This window comes from Euphorbia lathyris, chromosome 2 (assembly GCF_963576675.1).
Source record: "Euphorbia lathyris chromosome 2, ddEupLath1.1, whole genome shotgun sequence".
In the NCBI taxonomy this organism is placed as follows: domain Eukaryota; kingdom Viridiplantae; phylum Streptophyta; class Magnoliopsida; order Malpighiales; family Euphorbiaceae; genus Euphorbia; species Euphorbia lathyris.
This window is the reverse complement of record NC_088911.1, coordinates 83401201-83422475: the sequence shown is the minus strand read 5'-3', so window position 1 is coordinate 83422475 and position 21275 is coordinate 83401201. Positions and strand designations below refer to the sequence as shown.

Genomic DNA, 21275 nt, shown 5'->3' with positions numbered 1-21275 from the left:
TCGTGAACATGATTTACTGGCTCGGTTCGTAAACGAGCCGAATTTGAATAGGCCAAAGCTCGGTTCGAAAGCTCGCGAGCAGACTCGATTAGAACATTTATGAACAAATTTTAGTTTTGTAGAAAATTATATAGTTTTGTGTTAGTTCACAAATATTTAAACTTAATATTATTTCATTTGCTATTAGATGAGTTCGTTCATAAACATAATATAATGAGTAATAGACGAACTATTTGTAAGCATCTTGTTTATTTATTGATGAACTTTGCTTGTGAGCTTGTTTATGTACACAATTAAAGAGTTATTTGCGAGCAAACTTCACAAATATAATTAACGATTTACTCACAAACAATTCATAGTTAGATAATTTTCTTAATAATGAACCAAGTCCAAAGAGGATTTTAGGCTCAAAATAGGCTCGAAGCTCGGCTCAAGCTCGTTGAGCAAGCCAAAGCTCGGTTCGGGCTCGGCTTGTTAATTTTATAGCAAGCTCGGCTCGGCTCGGCTCGATTACAGCTCTAATAAGAAGGGTAAGTGTCAAAATTTTCACCTAGTCAGTGACTGGCCAAGTGAATTTGACCAATCACTGTTAGATTTAAGCTTCTTAAAATTTTATGATGGAGATTAAAATGATCGTAAAGTTTATTACGCAGCATAAAACTTATATTTGATTTCTTAAATATAGGTTAAAAGCTAATATTGTTTGTAATTTGGACAAATTATTTTAAGACCTCAAAACTTATTATCACTATGTTTAAATTTAGGCAAAAAGCATCCTGAGGCCCCTGATCTTTCATTGTTTGGTGCATTAAGCCCTCGATCTTTTATTTAGACACATTAAGTCCATGATCTTTCATCATTTGGTGCATTAAGCCATCGATCTTTCATTTAGACACATTGAGCCATTGATCTTTCATATATGCACTACAAGAAAAACGCGTTTTACCAGCGGAATATTCCGTCGGTGATCCGCCAAATTCCGTCGGAAATCAACGTTACCGACGGATTTGCAGCGGATTATATTCCGCTGGTAAAAGGCTCGCTGGTACAGCATACCGACCACAAATCTCTTTCCGTCGCGATATATGCCGACCAAAATTGGGTCGGAAGATTCCGCTGGTAAATTTTGAACACCGACCAACTATTACCGACCCCAATTTGGCCAGTGCATATTTCTGACGGATATTTCCGACCATTTTCCGTCGGTGATTAATATTGAAAATTGAAAAAAAAATTAATTACATTTTTAATTAGTCAATTTATTTGGATTGAAGGGAACTCCTATATGATATATATACAAATTTGAGTCTTATGATTCACACGATTACAACTCATGATTTTCATTGCCTTTAACAAATAATTCCTGCCATAAACTGACTGAACCTAATCTGCTCTAGACTTACACTAATTGCTAAGGACTTATAAATAGATATGATCTGCCAATCAGTTCCCCTTAACATCCAATTCCTGCCATAAATTGAGAGAAGCTAAACAATCCATATCACAAAAATCTCAATTTAATGCGCGAAATGCAGATGTGCAATCAACTAATTCACACCCCTAGATATGAGCATATACAAACAGAGTAATCATAATCACAAGAAAGAAATAGATAAAACTCCAGCAAATATCCAACCCAATAAATAACAAATGTCTGAGACTTGTGCAAAAATTTAAAGCACTTACCAGGTCATTGTTAAACCTCTCCAAATCAAGAACCTTGATAGCAACTATTTCATTGAGTGTGGAATGCAGAGAGCCCTATAACAGATCAAAACAACATAACGGACATCATATTGAAACCTGATGAGTGAGATAATGCTCTAGATGATCGACTATGAACTAAATGGAATGTCGCCTACCCGCAACACCAGAGATAACAACTTCAACTTCCCCTATTCCTCATGAACTCTTCATATACAGTTTTACCCTTTTACCAAGGGAATGACCAAGTGAAATAAGAATCCCGAAACCAGACTTCCCCATCTGGAGAAAAAAGAGAAATTACTAAGATGATTTAAATCTGCCTGAACAATTACATATGCAAATGATGGACATTTTGTCCAAGCTATGAAAGTAATAAAAAAAAATCAAAATAACAAAACTAACTGCAGGATTTACTAACTTCATTCTTGAAAGAACAACCTTCAAAGATCATGTTTTAACTAGACAATGAATCACTGAAGATCAAGGCAAAACATGTCTGAGGCAGGGCAGGCTTGGAATTACATATATATATATATATATGCCAATTTTATTGGGTTGGGCTGTGAAGGGCCATGCAAAAGATATTAAAAACAAAAATCTAAAATGAAAAGAACACAACATCATCTATGGAGTCCAACTTACATTCTAAAGTAGCTAAGAAATAGATAATTGTGTTTCTATAATTGATTTATCAAGTTAAAAGGTAACTGGTAGTCTAGTGTATTTGTGCTTTTTCTCTTTCATATAGTCATAAGGTATATTGCATATCCACCACAAAGCAACTGGAGAAGGAATGTACCATGAAAGACAAATATTTAAGAGAGATGTGTACTCTCTCCTGAACTAGTTTCTCTGAACAGTTAGACTCACAAGAGCCATCACTTAACAGAAACGAATAGCTTCAGATATGAAATTGATAACTTGCTGAATCCGATTTGATGATCTCCGCCGGAGTTACCTGCAAAACAGAACCGGAGACGGGATCTCCGGGAAAACTCTCCGACGATCTAGTCAGTTCTTTGTATGAAGGTTGGTAATAATAGCATTACGGGGGAAAATGTGAACGTACCTCTCCCCTTTGGCCTTATGGCTTTTTATAAGTGTTCTTAAGTAACCGCCGAGGACGGTTACTCCTTCCAGGCCACGTTCCGAGGGCGGTTACTCCTTTTTAGGCCATGTCCCTTTCGTGGCTTTCGTGGCAACAAACGTGATATCGTTTGTTCTGAGTGGGAGTTTTGATGCTCCATTTAGGAATTCGGGGCAGTTACTTACTTCACCCGCTTTCTCTATTCGGGCTCTATTCGGGTCCCATCCGATCCTAGACCCTGGGTCTAAGTATGGGCTGGGCCCGTGTAATGAATTCGGCCCGGTTTGGCTTCGCGGGTCATCACATGCCTCCCCCTTAGTTTGGCAAGAGCCCTTTAGGGTCTTTTTATAGGGGACTCTTCGTTTTTGTCTGGATATTCAAAATTCAAAAATTGTGAATTTCCTTGTCCATCGTTTCTTTTCCGGCATCGTCGTTTCTTTTCCGACATCAACCTCTTCGCATTCATTCTTCTCTGTGTAGTCTTTCATATGTAAGTTTTCCTTTCCACAACTTGTACCTCGCTCGACTCTTTACTTCTGTTCATTTTTCTTCATCAATATGTCGAACCCTGACCTCGACTTCGCACCGTTCGATGAAAATTACGTCCGCGAGGTATCTCATGAGGTCGATGAGATGGTTGATGAAGCTTCAACCAGCTCTCCTGGGTCTGATTCTCATCCCGCCGACTTCCTCCACCTAGCGAATACATCCGATGAGGGTTTAGGTTTTGACCCTAAAAAGTTGATTCCGCCACCTGTCCCAACCCCTCGTTTGCTACCGAAGAAGGACAGATCGGGAAGCCTAGTTTTTCAGGAGACAATTGATGACTTGCGGGAGCAGTATTCTTGGCTTCAAGGTCTCGAAGCCCTCATTCCCGGGGGGGATAGAGGACCGGGCGACTACCCAAAGGGGTATTTCACCATTTTCGTCGCCCAGATTATCTGCGGTTTCACGTATCCGCTGGCGGATGAGATTGCCTCCGTCCTTGGCGGTTACGGAATCGCACCTGGTCAATTGCATCCCAACGGATGGGTCGACTTAACTCTGGACAAATTTCTGGCGGATTGTCTGGAGGTTCCCTTCTCGCTCAAAATTTTCTCCAAGCTTCATCATTTCAAAAGTTCGGCGGGGTATCCAAACTTTCATCCGTCAGAGCGGTTACTATGGTTTCGACGAGAAGCTGAACAAGATCCGCGAGTGGGACCGATCTTACTTCTTTATCAAGTTTAATGAAGGGAATCCAAACTTCCTTCGCTGCTGGGGCCGGCCCAATGTAAAGAGTTTGAACTTCGGTTACCCCAGTGAGGAAGAATCCGCTGTTATAAAGTTCTTGAAGAGTACGCCTCCTTTCGTATAGACATATGATCAGGCCTTCCATATGCTAAGGAGCCGAGTAGCGATTGCCTACCGCGAGGGAGATCGCGTTGTCTATATCCCTTATCGCGTTTTTGTTCAAGGTATTTTTTTATTTCCAAGTTGATGATTTCTTTTAACCCTTTGCAGGGGTGATCCTTTATCTCAACTCGCTGCAGATCGGGAGGCGAAAGCCCTAGCGAGAAGGAAAAGGCGGATGGCGGGGACCACTTCCGTTGCAGGGGCGAATTCTCCTGGAGGGGCGATTACTTCTATTGAGGCGGCTTCTCCCGTAAGGGCCTCCGTTTCACAAGGTCCAGCTTCTGCTTCCGAGGACCTTCCCTTAACTAGGAAGCGGAAGCATAATGCGGATACAGAGTCTTCTCGTCCTAGAAAGAAAAACACCTCTGTGTCCCTCACTGTTGGCGGCACACCCGTATCCGCCCCGTCCAAAGGAAAGAGCAGTACTCCAATTCACGAGGTATCTCAATCCATTCCCCCCTTTTTTTATGTTGTTAACTTTTCCTCATGAGTTATCTGCTGTTCTCCTGATCTTTCTCCTTATGCATTCGCAACCGATTCCCGACATCAGCGGGTGGTGGACTAGGACCTTTGGTATGGCCGTGAGCTTTTCTTGTAAGGACATTGTCTCTTCCATATGCAATGTCCTTGGGCGGCTCCCCTCTGCTTCCCGTGTGCGAGAACAAGTACCGCTTCCTACTGCAATGGAGGGGATTGAGAAGCGTGCCATAGAGGTATATTGTTGTTTTGGGGGAAGAGGCTTGTCATTCCCTTTCAAGGATCTTGTGTCCATAGTAGTCGCATGTTTCTATTCGCCCTTTTTATTCACGAGCCGTCTTATATGCAGATTATCAATTTCGCGGAGGGCGCTCTCCAAAGGGATGCTGAACGAGCCAAAGAGTTGGAGAACCTTGGTACTGAATTGGCGACTTAGAAGTCGCTTTATGATGATGTCCAAGGGAAGGTAAAGGCTCTTGAAGGCGCTTGTCAGAAGGTTATGAGCGAGAAGGAGGAAGCTCTCAGATCCCTCCAGGCTAAGTCCGACGAGCTGCAAAAGGTCCTTGATGATCTAAATTCATCCAAGGAGGCTCTGGAGATGCAAAAGAAGAAAGCTGAGGAGATTCTAGCCGAAGATGGTGCTCGCATCTATTGGTATGGGGAGCGAATTCATGCCGCTTATGAGCATGGGCATCCAAATCGAGTACTTAGCCGCCCCAAGGTTCCCATCCCCGAAAAGGATCTAACTGAGAAGTGGGACAAGCTGGAAGCCGAGGATGCTGATATGGATGAGGTACTCTTCTTAGATTGGCAGAGTTTTCAGAACTCTCCAATTAGCTGCGAGATCCCTACTCAGAACGCGGAAAAAGAGGCACCACAAGACCTTTCGCTTAATTTTATGCCTTATCTTATAATTTTTCTTTCAAAAATAATATAATCATAAGGTTTTGCGAGTGATGCGTAATCATGCATCCGCCTTTCTTTAAGAGGCAACACATTTATGTGTTTTTAAGTTTAACCATAAGGTTTTTGCGAGTGATGCGTAATCATGCATCCGCCTTTCTTAATAGGCAACACATTTATGTGTTTTTAAGTTTAACCATAAGGTTTTTGCGCGATTTACCCGCCTTTTGTTTGTAGATAACACACTGAAGTGGTTGTCCTAAAAAGGATCCGTACTCAGACGCTGTATGCAACAATTGAATATCTTTATTGATAAAAGAAAAGACTTTTTGTTACATTGGTATATGAAATGTGTGGGATCAAAGCCTCATTAAAACCTTTTATCAGAAAACCCAGTGGGAAAAAACTCATAAAAGGAAAAAGAGTACTCGTCATTTCCCTGAACTACCCGGCCCGTTTATATAGGCGCAGATTTTCTAGATTCCAGGTGCGCGGGAGCTTTTTTCCGCTCATTTCTTCTATTTCAAAAGTTGATGGTCCCAGCTTATTGGATACTCTGTATGGTCCGATCCAGTTGACGCCTAATTTGCCTTTGCCATCTCTGGATTGTATTTTATCCGCTTTTTTCAAGACCAAGTCATTCTCGTTGATTATCACTTTTCGCACCCTTCTGTCATGATATTTCTTGACCCTATTGCGGTATACTGCCATTTGCATGTAAGCTTTTTCTCTTCGTTCTTCAACAGAATCCAATGCATCTCTAATGTTGATAGGATTTTGTGTGTCGCAATAATAAATTATTCGATCTGTAGGCGACTTGATTTCAACAGGTAGGACTGCTTCGGCTCCATAAACCAGCGAGAAAGGTGTTTCGCCAGTTGCTTCTTTTACAGAAGTTCTGTATGCCCATAACATATGGGGTATCTCATCCGCCCAACCTGTTTTTTTATCGCCTAGCCGCTTCTTGATCCCTTGAATCATGGCCCTGTTGGTAACCTCTGTCATACCATTCGATTGGGGATGGTTTACGGAAGAAAAATGATTCTTGATCCCCATGCTTTCGCAGTATGCTTTGAACTTGACACAGTTGAACTGGGTGCCGTTGTCAGTTATAAGCTTTTGCGGGATTCCAAATCGCATGATAATGTTCTCTCGTAAGAACTCGATCATTCGTTCAGGTGTTTGAGCGGTTACTGCCTCCGCTTCTACCCATTTGCTGAAGTGGTCAACTGCGACTACCAAGTACTTCCTTTTCTTTGTCGTTTCTGGGAATGGACCCACTATATCGATTCCCCATGTTGCGAATGGCCATGCCGTCATTATAGAGATTTGTTCGGCTCCGGGAACGTGCTTTTCATTCGCATGGATTTGACAGCTGTGACATTCCGCTACCATCTTCTGGGAATCCTCCATCACCTTTGGCCAATAGTATCCCATTAGCTTGACTTTTCTTACCAACGCCGCGGATGCTTCATGTGCGCCGCACATTCCTTCATGGAGTTCTCGCAGTACGTAGTCTCCTTCATTGCGGCTAACACATTTCAACCATGGACATGTATATGATTTTCGATACAAAGTTCCATCTCGAATTGAGTATCTCGCTGATTGTCCAATTAGCTTTCTGGCTAGGCTTTTGTCATCCGGCAAATCTCCCTGCTCCAGATATTGGCAGATGGGTATCCGCCAATCTTCATCATCTTCCAGCTCTTCAATGACCATAATCTGATCGACTTCAAATGCCGGTGCGGATCTTATCTCCAAATTGCATGCTTTTTGATTCCATGGTTCTCTACTCGCCGCTGCTTTTGCCAGTTCATCAGCCTTTGTGTTTTGGCCTCTTGGAACATGCACCATTTCCCAGATGACTCCCTTGTGTGTTAACTCCTGCGTCAATCTGCCTACTACCTGATGGTATTTGACCAGATCTTCTTGTTTCACCAGATAATTTTTTGTGATCTGATTTATCATGAGTTTAGAATCGATGTAGATCACCACTCTTTCTGGCGTAAGTTCATTAAGCAGCTTCAATCCGCATATCATTGCTTCATACTCTGCGGCATTATTGGTAGTTTCGAATGTTAACTTTGCCGCATAGTACAGGCGAATAACCTCCGGACCTTTGATGACGACTCCTAGTCCAGCTCCATCCGTGGACAATGCCCCATCTGTGAACATTCTCCACTCTTCTTTTTGTGCCTTTGGACGTTCATCTTCATCCCACGTGAATTCATTCACGAAATCGGCAAGTACTTGACCCTTTAGTGCTGGTCTCCCTTCGTAGCGAATATCGAATTCCTCCAGGCGAATTGACCATTCCATTAATCGGTCGGATGCATCAGGTTTCTGCAGTACCTTCCGCGTTGGAATTCCGGTTCTCACAATGATAGTATGCGCCTGAAAGTATGGTTTTAGCCTAGCCGCCGTGGTCATCACCGCGAGAGCCATTTTGTCCAACTTCGAATACCGAAGTTCTGCATCCTTCAAGACTTTGCTCACATAGTACACTGGATATTGTTGGCCCTCTTCTTCTCGCACCATCACAGTGCATATCGCCATACTGGTGACGGATACGTAAAGAAATAAATCTTCTCCATCCTCCGGCCTGCTCATTAAGGGCGGATAGCATAGCAGTCGCTTTATCCCTTCGAATGCTTCTTGGCAATCCGCCGTCCATTTGAAGGACTTAGACTTTTTGATGGCGTTGTAAAAAGGTAGACATCTCCTAGCTGAGCATGATATGAATCGCCCTAATGCCACCAGCCGCCCGTTCAGTCTCTGTACTTCCCTTATGTTCCTCGGTGTCTTCATCTCCATTACCGCTTTAACTTTCTCGGGATTTGCCTCGACTCCTTTGCCACTAACAATGAAACCCAGGAATTTTCCCGCTCTTGCCCCAAATGTGCATTTCTCTGGATTCAATTTGAGGCCATATTTGATTAGCACTTCCAGGATTTCCTTAATGTCCTTCGGGTGGTTCTGCATCTTCTTGCTTTTAATGATCATGTCATCCACATAGATCGAGAAGTTCTCGCCCGATTTGTCTGAAAATATTTTGTTCATCATTCGTTGATATGTTGCTCCCGCATTTTTCAGTCCAAAGGGCATCACCTTGAAGCAATAAGTTGCCTGATGAGTTATGAATGATGTCTTGATTTCATCCGCCTTCTCCATGGGTATCTGGTGGTAGCTGGATTTCACATCGGTGAACGATAAAGCCTCAAATCCTGCAGTTCCATCTACTAATATATCAATGTTAGGCAGCGGATACATATCCTTCGGAAATGCTTTATTCAGATCTTTGAAGTCGACGCACATTCTGTACGTTCCATTTGGCTTTTTGACTAGCACCACATTGGCTAGCCACTCCGGATACGTGACTTCTCAAATCGCATCCGATTTTAGCAAATCTGCCACTGCTTTTTCAATCGCCTTCTGCCGCTCTGGAGCGTGTCCTCTCTTTTTCTGTCGCACTGGGGTTGCACCTTTGTCCACATTCAACCGATGGGTTCCTATATCTGGACTTATTCCTTTCAGCACTTCATTCGGAGCGGCGAATGCCGACTCGCATTGGATCAACACCTCCGTAATGGCTTTCTTCGTTTCCTCGGGGAGTCCTGCCGCTATTCGTACATTCTTGTCATTTGAGATGGCGAATAGTTCTGTTTCTCCTAATGCTTCTGCCGGCAACTTCTCATCAACTTTATCATCTTCATCTGGCTTTGGTCCAAGTGACAATGTATAGGCTTGTTGAGACACAAGTTGATCTCCTTCAACTATGACCCGCCCTTGGTGTGTTGGCAAATGCAATGTCAAATGCTTCATTGAGATGAGCGACTCCGTTTCCAATAGGAACGGACGCCCTAGAATTATGTTGTAGGCCAATGGGAGATCAACAATTGCGAATTCTAGATCACCTCGCCATTTTAGATTCTTATCGCCCATTTCTGCTTCCAACACCACCTGTCCACTTGTTTGAGATGATTGACCCCCAAAACCAGTTACATCCATGAATGTATGTTCCACTCGCTCGTCATTAATTCCCAACTTGTTGAATGCAGTCCGAGTAATAACATTACAAGAACTGCCGGTATCAATAAGGACCCGCTTAACGTCCCATCCTTCTACGGCCATCGTAATCACCAAGGCATCCGCATGCGGCTCCGTGATTCGCGCAAATGAGTAATTGAGGGCATCCCCCCTATGCGTGTTGCTTTTTCGCTGTTCACGGCGAGCCCTTTTTGTTGGCGGCTCATAGATCCCGCCAGCTATCACGTTTATCACCCCTTTCTTCTGTTTCTTTTCGGGCCTTGCTTCTCCCTCATGCAGGAGCGTTGTTTTCTCATCAATCGTTTCTTTTCTTACGAATTGGCTTAGCTTGCCCCTCTCAATCAGCTTTTCTATTTCCTTCTTCAGTTCATAGCAATCGTTCGTGTCATGGCCGTTCAATCTGTAGAACCTGCAATATTTGTTAGGATATCGCCCCAAACTAGTTCGGCCTTTCGCCTCGGGGAACCGCACATCCTTCTTCAGGGGGTTCTTTTCGATCCAAAGTAACACCTCCTGGCGAGTCGTATTCAATGGTGTTTGATATCCTCCCCCTTGAAAGGAGCGATCGCTTCTGCGAACAAAATTACCTTGGACTGGGTCTGGCGCCGATTGTCCGAAGTGGATCTAGCAGCATCTCTCTCTCTCCGGGTTTGAGCTCTATGTTCTCTGTTGACATCGTCCACTTCCATGAATTCCTTTGCTATCTTCATGAGTTCGGCCACTGTGCGCGGCTTGTTGCGGATGATTTCCTCCCGCATGCTCCAATCCGTGGTTCCATCCGCCATGATGTTGCGAATGCTCACGATATCCGGGTTCTGCAACCGCACCAGAATATCGTTGAATGCGACAACAAATCCCCTTAGGGAATTATAGTTCCTCTGTTTGATCTCCTTCAGCTGCCTATCCGTCACATCCGCTGCTTTACAGCCCACGAACTTTGCACAGAAATCACGACTGTATTGATTCAAGTTGTGAATAGATTCAGCAGGTAAAGACCGAAACCAATCAGATGCCGCTCCGCCCAAAGTGGTCGAGAATAATCTGCAAATTATGCTTTCACTCGCTCCGGCAACATCCATTAATTCTCTGTAGTTCCTGACATGAGCCTCAGGATCAGAATTTGGATCCCCATAGTATTTAGGTATCGTCGGCGCCTTTATCCTGTGATCTGGTATAAATTCTCGCAACGACGGAGCAAAAGGCGAATCACTCTGCACCTCTGCTCTCGCCCTAGGCGTGTACCCCATTCGCTCCATCATGTTCCGTAGTTGATCTTCCAACTCAGGATGGGGTATTCGCCGAATCTCCTCCATCCGCTGCTGGTGAACTCTGGGTGACATCCACCCGCCAATTGATGTTGAGATTTGTTCTCGCCGTGGTTCTAGCCGCCGTCCGGTTATAGGATCAAAGTTCCAAGTGTGCCCCTGCCCAGACGTATTCGCCCCAGACGTCATTAACTCTGAATGCCCGCAAACCAAAGGCTCCGTGTGTTGTAGTGGAAGGATTCCTGGTATTCCCAACGTCGGTTGGGATGTTTGCCAGGTCGGATGGATCGTCATACTAGGATCGTGATACGAGTAGTTGCATGGGTGGCTGTGTGGGTTCATGCGACTACTCTGACCTATCTGATTTGGCTCTCGAGATGGCTGCGGAAGCGCAGATATGGTGGCAGTAGTCGATGGTTGTGTGGAGATGACAACAGGTTGTTGAGGAGCAGCCGCCACGGCGTTATTGTGATCAGCGATTGCGGTTAGTAAACCAATCATCCGATCCCCCGCCGCTTGGCTCATATTTGAAGCCAAGACTTGTCCTGCCATTTGGACGAAATCGCTATTGGACATCTCCATCTCAGTTTGCACTTGGACTTCCAATAATGGACTCAATTGTCCCGAAGGGTTCGTCGAGCTAGGCACCACAGGTTGTGTACTCGCAGGCTGTGAATTCGCAGTCCGTGGACCCCTTGAGTTCATACTAGTTGATCTGGTTGTAACGCCGGTCGTTCGTGATGGTTCTGACATGTTCTTTGTGTACCTTTAACCAAATATTGGTAAAAAAGGTCCACGCTCACCGCACCAATGATAACTTGCTGAATCCGATTTGATGATCTTCGCCGGAGTTACCTGCAAAACAGAACCGGAGACGGGATCTCCGGGAAAACTCTCCGACGATCTAGTCAGTTCTTTGTATGAAGGTTGGTAATAATAGCATTACGGGGAAAAATGTGAACGTACCTCTCCCCTTTGGCCTTATGGCTTTTTATAAGTGTTCTTAAGTAACCGCCGAGGGCGGTTACTCCTTCCAGGCCACGTTCCGAGGGCGGTTACTCCTTCCAGGCCACGTTCCGAGGGCGGTTACTCCTTTTTAGGCCATGTCCCTTTCGTGGCTTTCGTGGCAACAAACGTGGTATCGTTTGTTTTGAGTGGGAGTTTTGATGCTCCATTTAGGAATTCGGGGCAGTTACTTACTTCACCCGCTTCCTCTATTCGGGTCCCATCCGATCCTAGACCCTGGATCTAAGTATGGGATGGGCCCGTGTAATGAATTCGGCCCGGTTTGGCTTCGCGGGTCATCAGAAATCAAACACATCAATCCACCATCTGATGAACATATCTATATTTACCTCTGATAAGAGGAGCCTGGAATACAATATAAGTAAAATGTGTTATAAAGAGGCAGCAATAGAATTTTATAACTACGGCTTTACTCCCTGCCCTGAGGTTTTGCAATAATGGTATTCATCTTGAACAACTGGAGAGGAGCAAGTCCTATGCTTCTCTGCATTAAAATGCAAAAACGTATTAACATGAGTACTAGAGATCCACACAAGTACTGTAAGTTCTGTCCTAGAGATGCACCCATACCGTAGAGGATTTTTGCTTCAGCTCCACGTGATTCAAATCCTACTGCCTCTTCGTTAACCATAACAATGGCTATGATTCTCCTGTTCTAACATCGTGAAACTGCAAAAGTTACAAGATTTAAGTAGGACTATCAACAAGAGAAATTATTTTACTGACAGTAAAAAAAATTGACTTGTCAAATACAAATGAGAAACCAATCACTACTAGTTATCATTTTAAGACCAAACAAGAATTTGAACCCTTTTCTTAGGCATTTAGAGATTGGATGCAAAAATCAAATATAATAGCCAACCAGAAACAGAGCAGGACACAAACCCTTTTCAAGCAAAGATCCTAACTGCTCTCTCATCTGCATCTCCATGTCATTTTGCTTCTTTATTCAAGAAGAAGACGATTATTTGAGCTTGGTTAACAACTGTCTGAAAAAGAAAAAAAGGGCAGAGAATTAAGTCTATGAATTACATATAGACAGTACATGGATGTTATTAAAAAATTAAATTGGATTAAAAAACTTATGTGCTTAGTTCGGTCCAAACATAAACAAGATCGAAATATTTCGGTTCAGTCCGTACCGAACTGAATTACAATTAGGTTTGATTCGGTCCTACAAAATACTAGAAATTCAGTTCGGTCCAATTCAATTCAATTCGGTTTTTGGACCGAACAGAACCATGATCACCCCTAGTTATAGCCATCCTAGTCAGTCAAAATACCGACATTAAAATTACCTAAGATTTTGTGAAATGTGACTTTATATAAACAAAATAAACTTTTGCATTAATTGAAGTTTTCAAAACCTCCCAAAAGTCATGAAATGAATTGATAGAAACAACTACAGCAGTAATAGGCTTACCAGATCTTATATCTTCTCCAGCTTTTCCTCTATTTCTCAGCTGTCTCATTATCATTGCGCATATACAAGTAGTACATGTGGAATACAAGTAGCATCAGCAACATTGTATTGAAACCATATGGGGTAAGCCTTTGTCAAATCCAAGACCTCCATGAGGTCATAACTGAAAAATGCCAGCCACAAGGGGTAAAACCAGTTCATGCATCACTAGACAAACCTTGAACTCCTGATTACCCAAAAGGAACTTTAAAATTTTATTTTAAAGTAAAATGAAAAACTAAATTTTACCCTTCACCACTACTTGAAAGATCAATATAATATGGTTTTATAAAAAAGGAATTAACTTTAAAATTAAGAAGTGGGGAATGGATCCAGAGACAATTCCAAAAGAATATGCCTATAAAATAACTCTGCTATTTATCAAAAGAGTTGATGAATTTTATTCTTTCATTAATTCCTCAAAAGATTGCAACATCTAATCAGTTCCATCATCCACTTCATCAATAGTCTTATCAAGTTTTGGTGCTTTAACATAACTCCATCAAAGTTTCAACAGTTAAAGTAAATATGCATTGACAGATGTAAAGAAATGAAATACTTGGTTCATTCATTAGCATTGTAAAGAAATATGACATTTCTAAGAGATAGAAGCATATTTGCAAAAGACCATAGCTTTACCAAAAAGTGAATACTCATTATCACTTCTTCACAAAACATGTTATCACAGAGAAACAATTTGTTGGATCTATGTCGAAGCACTTCTAGATAGAAAGGAGGTGAGGTTTCCTCTTTCCTGCAATGTTGAAGTAGATAAAAATCAATAACTGGGAACCTATTATTAAGAAAATAAATATGTCATACTAGAAATTGAGCTTGTTTAAAGCTTTCTACTGCATGTTCCTATTAAATAGATAAAAATAAATAAATAGTTTTACTCTTTGGTGGTTTTCTTGAACTGATTGAGAGAGTTTTGATTTTATGACATAAATATAAAATTCAATCATAGATACATCTATTGTTACTCAACAAAAATAATCAAAATAAATCAGAATGCCAGAACAAAATCTACAGTAAATTTCCTACCATACTATAAGTCATACATGGTATAGTGAATAGCAGAGAACAAAAATCCAGTTGCAGCTACTAAATCGAATACACCAAGAATCGAAAATCAAAAGCTAACAACATGAAGAAATCCCGTTCAAAATTAAAAGCCCCAAACTCATTCTGAAATTTAGCAAATCTAAAAAGCTAACTTACCTAACATACAGAAGTATATAGCTCCGAGTTCTTCCTTTCGAGTAATACAATCTGTCCCAGTAATTATGTGATGACTTTGAGTAATCCGTCTGAGTAATAGAAAGGATATTAATGTAGAGAGAGAGAGAGAGGTGAGGGAGTGGTGACTGATCGAGAAAGAAAGGGAAGAAGAAGGGAGCGATCTCGAGGGAAAGAGATAAGAGTTAGGTTACAATCCAGAGAGAAAAGGGAGAGGGAAATTAGGGTTCAGAAAATCTCAAAATAAAAAATGGAGGGAGAATAGAAATAATTGCCGCTTAAATGAAATTGGGTATCCCCACCTAATAAAAAAAAGTTATATATTTATTATTATTATTTTAATTACCAGCGGAATTCCGTCGGTATGTTAAAATTCCGCTGCTAAGATTACAATTCAGTAGCGAAACCTTAATTCTACTACTATTTCGCCGCTGATCAACAGCGGATACAAATCCGCTGCTATTCCGCTGGTGATTACTAGCGGAATTTATTCCGTCGGTGAATTCCGTTGGTAAAACGCGTTTTTCTTGTAGTGATGGGTGTATTAGGCCCTTCCGTAAATCAATTAATATATAAGTTTATTAAGGGCATGTTTGGTTAGGTTTATATAACTGCAGCGTTTCGCATTTTCTCTGGACACTGTAACATTTTGAAGCTTTTCACGAAAAGCTCTTTTCATGAACAGTTGTTTGTAGTTACTTGTTATTGATAAAATTACCCTTCTTATTTCCACAAAATGTGTTTCAATTTTAACATTATTTTTATTTTTAGAACATACTTATCGAAAAACAAGGTTTTATTGTGTTCAATAAATTTTTTATTTTTTATTTAAATTATTTTTATTAATTTGTATAATATATTTTTTATTTTAGAATTTGTTATTTTTAGAACATCATTTGTTATCACACCAAACATGCCCTTAATAAACCTATATATTAATTGATTTATGGAAGGACCTAATACATCCATATATGAAAGATCAAGGGCTCAATGTGTCTAAATGAAAGATCGATGGCTTAATGCACCAAATGGTGAAAGATCAGGGGCTCAATGTGTCTAAATAAAAGATCGAGGGCTTAATGCACCAAACAATGAAAGATCAGGGGCTTCAGGATGCTTTTTGCCTTAAATTTACTTCAAATTTATGTATACATTAACTTTAACTATTATCTATCAAAATATTTTTAATTAATTTATATTGTTTGTTTTATTACAAAATTTCTTAAACGGTTATTTTAATATCTAAATTCAGTGTTTACCAAAAAAAATATATATTTAACTTCAGTAAAGTAAAATAGTAATAATAATTATCATTTATAAAAAGAAAAAAAACTATACTAAAAATTGTCTAAAAATTTGTTGCGGATTATAATAGTCACTAATTCCACAGTTTAAGCTCTCCAGAAATTTCGACAGAAAATATTAGCAGTAATCTGACACTTATAATTTAGGTGGCGGATTCAGTCCTAAACTTCCGTAGAAATATGGTCGCAAAATCCGTGGTAAATTTAGCGACCGACTTAGTAGTTTTTAATTACATTTACCTATAGATTAGTGTTGGATTTGAGTTCAATAGTTGGTAGCATATACGTGGTAACTTATGAATTCGATCTTTTGCAACTGACAAATGGTCTCAAACATTTGGCAATCAGTCAATTAAAGGCCTAATTGATCTGGTCACTAAGTCTAAAAATCCGGTCTCTATATTTGGAGAGAAACCAAAACTCATGACACAGGTATGTTAGTTTGTTATTACAATGTACAAAGAAAGGAAAAATATCTATTGTTTGGATGAATATTTTCTTAGCAGAACAAAGAGAAAGAAGAATGCAAAAGAAGTTAAGTTTTATAAAAATATCTAGATATATGGAGATTTTGGTCGAGGCAGGATTTATTGGAATACCTCCCTAAAAACACGTTGGAAGAAAGTGGGATTCTAAAGGCGGTGTTTCCTCATAACTGGCTGGCTTTAGGCCCTTTAGTTGAATTTATAACAATCTCAAAGCTAGTTAACCATATTTGAGTTTGTGATCGTGAGATGTTTGTAATGTTTAGCTTAAGCGTTCCATGGTGCCTTTAGCCTCATAAAAGGTTTATAAGAAGATATTAAACTTATCAATAAGATGATGAATAGGTATTGTAAAGCAGACAATTGATCATTAATACTTTTAGCCTTATAAACATAAGCTTAATACTGTCATTCCCTTAGCCAAGAATAATACAACTCCAAAAACTTGAGAGAGAGAGAGAGAGAGAACACTCTCTAATATTGAAGAAATAATCCAACTTAGGCTTGTTGATAAAAGCACCATATTCCAGATTCAGATCTAATATTTGCATAAGCATAACAATATGAACAACCTGTATTTATACAATCTTAAAGTTTTAAACGACAACAAGTGGAAGTGTACATCAGACTAGAAAACCTAATTAAATAGAAGAGATATATCACTGTGAAGAAAACAAGAAAATAATATTTATACTATGACAGTATATATGAGCTACCAAGATTCTGAATTTCTAATCAAAATTTGTAAAAATATACAAAAGATTAATTCTACACATAATTAATAAGGACTAATTATCATGAGTAGATTCAAGTTTGAAAATGGTGGCATCATCATCATCTAAAATTGATCGAGTTTTATTATTAGGATCAGCAGAACTAAAGTTATGAGGACTTGTCATTTCTGCCCTTAAATCAAAAGTTCTGAGCAATAATCCAGATCTGGGAACTCTATTAATTTGAGCACCGCCTCCTGAGCTGGATTTTGGGCGATCTCTTTTGACTGCTGATTTTCTGTAACAAAAACAATAATTTAATCATACTATAAATCAAAGAAATTAATATAAGCATATATATGCATGATCTCTACTTAATAAAAGTTAGAAACTGAAATAAACTTACATGAGGAGAGGTTTGTTATTGGAGATGAGGTAATTTGGTATTCTAGTTGTAGTAAAGCTGCTGCTGCTGATACTACCCACAAAAGCCATCAATTACAGACAATTTTAATCAACTCAGAATTTTTACAAAAAGTTCAAGTCAGAAAAGAAACTGTAATTAAGCTGTTGCTGGGAATTAAATGATGAGTTTGTGAATGAGTTACAATCTGAATTTATATGCAAAAATATTCAGTAAAAGACAAGTCGGATTACCAACTCCATTCCTGCTTTTCGTGGTTTGATAGATTCTACTTGCTCCTTTTCATTTTTATTCAAAGTCAAATTTTGGATAACAAGAATGGTATGCATAATACTATTCCCATGTTTTATTTTATTTTATTCAAACTCTAATTTTATTTTTTAAATTCTATTTTATAGTTTCCTATTTTTATAGTCCAACATTCACTTTGGCTCTCTCCTCTATTTTACACATTGGTTACAATTACAATTAAACATATCATCAATAATCTAGTTTGTTAATAAATCACTTAAATTAAATCTCGAGTTCGAATCCTAATATATGTAAAAAGAATGTATAACAAGTTTCAAACCAACAAATCAGACAAATTATAAAGAAAAAACTATTTCATTACACACAATTTTTTAGTACATATATTTTAGTTGTATAACTTAATTTTTTTTTTTACCCTCAGTCTCGTTTCAAACATAAGTAATACCTATTTTTGTAACTAATTATCCATCATTTACTTTGTGAACTGTTATTTATCGCCCCTAAATTACTTATCACCGCCCTCTTTTGACATTTTTGCCCTTCTCACAATTTGAATACAAAAAATCAAAACTTCTCAAATCCTCTCAAGCTTTTTTGGATTTTCAAAATATCACACTCGACCCTAAACGGCATCGGGTATGAACGGAAAACAGGATAACGAACACACAAATCTAGAAGGCGAACCGATTTTCTACGAATAAAGATTTCTGAAACATGAATATCTTGTAATCTTGTAATCTTTACATCGGGAATCAAAGCCACGTATAGTTCTACCTATTTTAGGTAGTTCTCTTAACTTATTAACTCGTTTTAATTTATTGACACGTTGATTGACACGGTAATAATTTAATTGTACATTTCAATTTATACTATATAATTATATATATATATATATATATATATATATATGGAAGAGTTTTCAATGGTGAGTCTCCATCCATGGAGACTGATTAAATGACCTGCTATAGGAGGTTACCAATAGGGTATCAGGTTACTTAAAGACATATTTCTCTCTCTGTAATAAATGATTGTGTACATTTTTCAAAAATACTCTCTCTCCATAATAAATCCATAAAAATGATTGGTACATAAAATCATATATGAAAATCATTAAGGAAAAAAAAAATTAAAAACTAAATTCGTCCAAAATCTTTTTGATGATGGATGATATATATATATTTTTTTTAAAGAAATTACGCTTACAATTAAAGATTTTTTTTTATCTTTTATCAATTAAATAACTTCTTTTAATCCTATCGTCAAAACTCAACCCTTTTATATTGTTTTTGTCAAATTCAGTTACAAAAATTACTAGTATTAAATAATCAACTAATTCCCAAATATCTGTTTCCACTCCTTTTCTTTTCTGTTTCCTTCTTCCTCCCAATTTCAACTTGGATTAATGCTATTAAAACCATCTTTAACGATCTAAAGTGAAAATTTTCAAGAATTAAAGTTGTTCAATATCATAGTTTCTATGGAACTACATTTTCGATTTTCGAAAATCATCTTTTTTGGAACTTTCTCTCTCTAAACATTAACTTTCTCTCTCTTTACCAAACATCATCTAAACAATCTCAAAATAAAAAAGTTGAAGAATTAAAGTTGCTTAAAATATTAGTAGTTCTTAAAATATGTCATTTTTGAAGTCGTCAAAAGTGATTTTAATAGTATCAATCGAAAAAGTCCTTATGTTGTTAAAGTTAAAAACTTCAATCCTCATTTTGACAAAAAGTAAACCACAGTCTTTTATCTGAAAATTAGTGAAACCACAAGGGTTTTATTTGAACTTTATCCTTTTTTTTTTCAATTCATGGCCTACACTTTCTTACTGTCATAATCTTTCTGATATGATGGTGCTTTTTTCCACTTCTGATTTTGTATTATGTGATTCTCATAATTTTTGCTAAAAATCATTAACTAAATTAACAAAATTTATTGGGTAAATAATTTATTAGTCTCCACTTTTTTACGTAACACACTGTTTAGTCTTATTATGCAAAACATATTATAAGGTCCCTATCTTTATAAATATTAACTCTTTGGTCCCTTTTCCTATTTTTTTAGATTTTTAACCGAACATATCTTAGTTTTTAAGACGGCTATAGTACAATACAAATGGTCAAGTTACTCTATTATTTTCTGTCTAACTGTTTATGCCAACTACAATGGTTAAAAATCTAAAAAAAATAGATAGAAGGACTAAAGTGTTAATACTGATAAAAGATAGGGACCTCATAATGTGTTTTTCAAAATAGGGGGATCAAACAATGTGTTAGATAAAAACTAGGGGACTAATAAGTTATTTACCTTTTTTATTTGCTCTCAGCTAGATGATTGGGTCCTTTGCAACTTATACAATTAGAAGGGCTCAATTGAGAAGTAAGGAAACATCAAACTATTACGAAACCGCAAATCAGAGTGACTTAGGGTGCAAACGATCATACTTAGTTTGAAAAATGTTTGAGTTTGGCTCGGTCAAACCTTTGTCAAAGTTCGGATTGATTAGGCTCGGCTCGAGTATAAATGAGCAGAGTCTGAGTTTCCTCGGATTCGGCTCGAAAGCTCGTGAGTAGACTCGTGAGTTTTTTTTATAAATTATATATAATCCAATAGTGGCATGTCATGCTTCTCTTTTCCATATTAAAATAAAACATTAAATATTATAATCCAAAATGTTAGAGAATAATAAAAAGTTAGAGAAGTAAAAAACAGATAAAAAATGTTTGAAGAGATTATCATTTATGTATATAAGTTACATTATGTTACGTTATGTTGTGTTAAGTTACGGTACGATAAGTTACACTAATTTAGGTTACATTATGTTGAGTTGCGCTAATTTACGTTACGTTACGTTACGTTACGTTACGTTACGTTATGTTATGTTACACTAAGTTACGTTAGTTACTTTACACTTAGTTACGTTACGTTAAGTTATTTTTCATTTCAGTTTATTTTATTTTAGTAATGTTTTAGTTCAGTGATGTTTCAGTTCAGTGATGTTTCGGTTCAGTAATGTTTCGGTTTAGTTATGTTTCAGTTTAATGATGTTTCCGTTCAGTAATGTTTTAGTTTAATGATGTTTATATTCAGTAATGTTTTAGTTCAGTAATATTTTAGTTTAGTAATGTCTCAGTTCAGTGATATTTTAGTTTAGTGATCTTTCAGTTCAGTTATCTTTTAGTTCGGTAATGTTTCAGTTCAGTAATGTTTCAATTTAGTAATGTTTCAGTTCAGTAATATTTCGGTTTATTGATGTTTCCATTCACTAGTGTTTCAGTTCAGTGAGGTTTTAGTTTAGTAGTGTTTCAGTTTGATAATATTTCAGTTCAGTGATGTTTCAGTTTAATGATGTTTCAATTCAATAATATTTTAGTTCATTGATATTTCATTTATATGATGTTTGAGTTCAGTGATGTTTCAGTTCGGTAATGTTTTAGTTCAGTGATGTTTCACTTCAGTGCTATTTTAGTTCAGTGATGTTTCAGT

The 21275-nt window shown here is 38.4% G+C and overlaps 2 long non-coding RNA genes across 2 annotated transcripts; both read right to left on the bottom strand.

Moving 5' to 3' along the window:
* Nucleotides 1-1348: 1348 nt before the first annotated feature.
* On the bottom strand, nucleotides 1349-4601 carry LOC136220638 (uncharacterized). Its single transcript, XR_010684646.1, has 4 exons — nucleotides 2507-4601; nucleotides 1863-1986; nucleotides 1687-1761; nucleotides 1349-1467 (listed from the first exon to the last, which is right to left on the bottom strand). It is a non-coding gene; the product is annotated as an uncharacterized lncRNA (long non-coding RNA).
* Nucleotides 4602-12508: 7907 nt separating this feature from the next.
* LOC136220076 (uncharacterized) lies at nucleotides 12509-13467 on the bottom strand. Its single transcript, XR_010684388.1, has 3 exons — nucleotides 13331-13467; nucleotides 12793-12896; nucleotides 12509-12576 (listed from the first exon to the last, which is right to left on the bottom strand). It is a non-coding gene; the product is annotated as an uncharacterized lncRNA (long non-coding RNA).
* Nucleotides 13468-21275: the final 7808 nt, after the last annotated feature.